Source organism: Chrysochloris asiatica, unplaced genomic scaffold (assembly GCF_000296735.1).
Source record: "Chrysochloris asiatica unplaced genomic scaffold, ChrAsi1.0 scaffold00217, whole genome shotgun sequence".
NCBI classification, from domain to species: domain Eukaryota; kingdom Metazoa; phylum Chordata; class Mammalia; order Afrosoricida; family Chrysochloridae; genus Chrysochloris; species Chrysochloris asiatica.
In genome coordinates this window covers 3,326,476-3,331,359 of record NW_006408735.1, presented here as the reverse complement: position 1 = coordinate 3,331,359, position 4,884 = coordinate 3,326,476, and the positions used below count along the sequence as shown (strand labels likewise).

At 38.7% G+C, this 4,884-nt stretch overlaps 1 pseudogene; it reads left to right on the top strand.

The window, feature by feature from the left end:
• Positions 1-3,118: 3,118 nt before the first annotated feature.
• Positions 3,119-3,837, top strand: LOC102820587 (annotated as a pseudogene).
• The last annotated feature ends 1,047 nt before the right edge of the window (positions 3,838-4,884 follow it).

Below are 4,884 nucleotides of genomic sequence, written 5' to 3'. Positions count from 1 at the left end.
GTGTTGCTGAATAGAAAGAACTCTGCTTTATAGAGTTTTTCAAGAGATCACCAGATATTTTTCTGAAGTACTTCTGAGTTGGTTTAGATCACCAACCTTTCAGTTAGTAGTCAAATTCTTAACTGTTTGAGCCACCTAGAGACAGAATATGTATGCTGTTGTTGTGTGTTATCGAGTCCATTCTGACTCACAGAAACCCTATAGCACAGAATAGAATTGTCCACAGCATTTCCTAGACTGCAATCCTGATGGGAGTCAATCACCAGATTCTTTAAACCATGGAGGGACTGGTGGGTTAGAACCACCGGCCATTTAGTTAGCAGCCACTATTGCATCAAGGCCTCTTAGTATATATACACCAACTCTATAAGCAATGGGAAAATCCAGAAGTCAGGTATGTGTAAAATAGTTCTTATTTCTGTATTGACTTGTAATACTAATATAACTCTCCAAAGAGATTGCCAAGCCAAATCTCTAATGTCATTTAACTACATTTAGTTTGTAGCATTTGCAATTCATATACCTATAGCAATTTGAATGATTTGCTTGGAAAAATCACACCCTTACCTTCTGATTCCTTTTCATCATTATCCTTATTAGAATTTTCCTAAGGACAATGAGTGTGACATATTAATAACTTAGTAACGGAGAATCCAATACAAAGAATTAAAGCAGAATTTAAGTAATTCATAAGTGTTGAATTATTTGCTGTTGACCGCATATCTAAATTTTGAGGAGATGAAACCAGGCTTGTGCCCTCAAGTGACGTCAGGTGAATTCGTTAATTAATGCATCTGAGTGAACAATTTCTAACTTCATACAAGAAAGCAAGCTTACCATTGAGGATTCCTCTAGAAATTATTGACTTTCTCTTCCTACGGCCCTCATTGCTCAAACTCTGTCGCCAGATTGTAATCTTTTCCTATTCTCCTATAATAACCTACTTTTATATGTAATTCATAGGTATAGAATTAGCTGTGAGTTTTAGTTCGACATCAGACAATATTTTTTGATAGCAAGAAGTAGGTTTTGTTCTTCATGGGTACTCATTTGCTAGTTTTTAGTCATTTGGATTAATATATCTCTGTGGCTGGAAGTGTTTCTTTGCTGAATTAAATAACTACATAAATCAATGAGCTATTCATCCATTTTGACTAAGCAGGACTTTCATCAGCACAGTTTTCATTTCACTATCTCTGAGATGGTTTTGTTTTCCAGTCTGATTATTTAACAGATAAAATAAATCTGAAATACAGGGAAGTTAAGGTTATTGAAATAGAAGATCATGCAGCAGAGGTAGAACTAAAATCTCTGACGAAAATAATGAGATAGGAAACATACTGGTTAAGAACTTAACCTTTTTTTTGTGAAAAACAAAACTTAGGTTGGTATATATTGTTGTTACCAGCCAGGTCACAGTGACTTGTAATGACCCAGAATAGAATTGTTTCATAGGGTTTCCTAGACTGTAATTTTGCCAGAAGAACAAAGAAATGTATCTTGAAAGAAGTACAGCTGTAATGGTCCTTACAAGTGAAAACGGTAAGCTTTGATCTCACATTCTTTAGACATGTTATCAGGATGAATAGGTTCTTGGAAAAGGTCATCACACTTGGCCTAGTGGAGGGTCAGCAAAAAAGAGGAAGTCTCTCAATGAGATGGATTGTGACAGCGGCTGCAACAGTGTCCTGGACTATAAAAATCATTAGGAGGATGGCGCAGGATGGAGCACTGTTTCATTCTGTTATATAAAGCATCATTATGAGTTGGAACTGACTAGACAGGGTCTAACAACAGTAACATTAATCTTTATAGGAGCAGACCACCAGGTCTTTCCTCCCATGGAGCCACTGGGAGGGTTCAAACTGCGGATGTTTAGTTTAGGAGTCAAGTGTTTAACCACTACAAAACCAATAATTCTTGGTTAGAAGATGGACCTTCTTATTACTAGGATGTCTTCAGGAAATGTATTTAATTATTTAAAACCATTGAAAAATTATTCTATGGGTGGTAAAGCAAGTTAGGGCTTGGCTACTAAGAGGAAGGTTTCATTCAACCTTGAAAGGTTCAACTATGCTCAGAGGCACTTCAGAAGAAAGGTCTGATAACTTACATCCAAAACCTGAACCAGTGAAAACCCTACAGAACATAATTCTGCTCTGGCACATAGAACTCACCAAGAGTTAACAGCATCTCAACTGGCAACTGATTTTGGTGTTATTCCGTGGACCATGTGATAATGTAGAGAAAGTTTTCCAATATAGACATCATCAAAATCTGTATTAAAACTGTTCGAGTTTCATGTTCAGTACACAAAAATTCATTTTTGATGATCAATATTTCAATTTTTATGTTATCAAAATGACCAAGCCATCTTGAATTCAAATGCCTGTTTAGCAATTTACCTTAGCGTGCTACATCCCTGTCACATACCTAATAGAAATTTAATTTGTATGGCTAGAAGCTGAGTAAGGAGCCCTGATGTTGCAGTGGGTTAAATATTAGGCGATGGATGATCGACAAGTTCATTGGTTCAAACCTACCAGCCTCTCCATGGAAGAAAAATGTGACTGTTTCCGTAAAGATTAACAATCTCAGAAATCCTATGGAGCAGTTCTACTCTGTCTGTATCGTAGCTATAAATTGGGATTAATTAGATGGCAGAATCCCAAAAGGTTTCTTAAGGTTACATTTTTATTTACTTTTATTTTTCTTGCCATGTTCCTCTACAAGTTATTTTCTTAGCCATGATCTAAAAAAATAAAGACAAAAGAAAACCAATTGCTTTGCTGTTGTTAAAATGCTGTAGAGTCAGTTCTGACTCATAGTAACCCTGTATAGGGTTCCCAAGCAGTGGCTGGTGCATTTGAACTGTTGACTATTGCAGTTCAAACTGACCTTGCAGTCCAGTGCTTATCCTACAGTGCCATAAAAACTTCTGATATCAAAGATTAATTATAATTAAGAAACCAAATCTGCAAATGTGTTATCTAAAATAGATGCCTATTGTTCCTATATTTTAGAGCAGAGCAGATGGAAGCGTGAATGAGTAGCAACTGCTAAAGTGAGTGTAGGAGGCAAGAACTGGTGTGTGAGTAAAAGTTGGGGGGCACCCACCATGGTCCAGATCCTCACCATTGAGGTGGCAAAGTGCAAGATCCAGGTTCCACAGCAACAAGCCAGTGATTCCAGTAGAGGGCCAAGCACCTCAAACGGGGAGTTGAGGAAGAAAGGCGAGCCTGGGAACAGGCTGAGGCTAAGGTGGCCTCCTTGAACCATCAGATCCAGCTGGTTGAACTCCGAGGAGCTGAACTGCTCTCAGGATTGCCTGGACATGGCCCTACAACAGCTGGAGGAGGAGAGAAAGCTGCTGATGAGAGTGAGGGAGATATGAAGGTTACTGAAAGCCGGACCTAAAAAAATGAAGAAAAGATGGAACTCTAGAAAATTCAGCTCAAGGAATCTAAACACATTGTAGAAGAAGCAGATGAGAAGTACAAGGAAGCGGCTCCTAAATAGGTGATTATTGAATGTACAAAGGAGCTAGCTGAGTTGGCAGCGTCCCGTTTCTGAGAGATGAATGAGTAGATCAGACTGATGGACCAGAACTTGAAGTGTCTGCACATCACTGAAGAAAAGCACTCTCAAAAAAGACAAATATGAGGAAGAGATAAAAATTCTTAAAGAATAACTCAAGGAATAAGTGCTTACTTTGCTGAGAGATCAGTAGCCAAGCTGGAAAAGAAAACTGATTATTTGGGAGATAAACTGAAATGCACCAAAGAGGAGCACCTCTGTACAAAGAGGATGCTGGACTTGACTTTACTGGTGATCTGAATGGGATGTAAAGTACCCCACTCCCACCCTGCTGCTGCTCCTCCCCTTGACCCTGACTCTGCCTGAGGCCAGCCTGTCTAAACATGACCTTTAAACTGAGGGCTAATCTTTAACTGGAAGACTGCTTTTCCTCTCATAATCCACCCTCCCCTTCAATCATGTCTTTTTTTTTTTTTTTTTCTGTTCTTTTTTCTAACAAATTAGTATTAAGAGATCTGTTTTCACTCACTTTTTTTTTTTTTTTTTCCTTCTTCCCTCTCTTTGTCAAATTGTCACTGCCTATGTCTAGCAATACTAACAGGACCTAGGGGCTGAGCTCCTTTGAGAACAACATTTAAGGGCACATGAGCACAATGCAAGTGTGTTTAAAAGCATGTTGTGATGTACACATTTTGCAATTACCTTTCTTACTGTAGCACCATATGTACAGCTTCCAAATATGTCTACAGTTCTGAAGTAGTAATCCAACCCCTTTCTTTTGGAAAGTAACTTTTCAGTTTAATACACATTGCCTCTTCATAGAGGAGGTAAAGAAGTATGGGCCTGTGTTACTGAAAGTCGAAGGTTGTTGTTGTTGTTAAGTGCCATCGAGTCGGTTCCGACCCATAGCGACCCTGTAAAGGGTTTCCGAGGGTGTAAATCTTTACGGGAGTAGAAAGCCTCATCTTTCTCCCGCGGAGCAGCTGGTAGTTTCGAACCGCTGACCTTAAGGTTCGCAGCCCGATTCATAACCACTACGCTACCAAAGCTCCTTGAAAGTCGAAGGTAGCCAAGGGAAATACTCTACTCTGGGAACCCTCATTGCTCTGTACAAAGCACCAGCCAAACAAGAAAGGTCACTCCAGGAGGACTTAGAATAAATAATAATAATAATAAGTGCTATTCAGATTTTCAGTTTTAAGATATCTTGGTGTAAGGTGATTTTTATTTTATTTCATGTCAAAATAATAAAACAAATTATATGATGAGACCTCATTCTGAGATCATAGCAATGTCCAAACCTTTCTCTACTCTCTTCCTAACTACTCACAGAATGGATCATGTGCC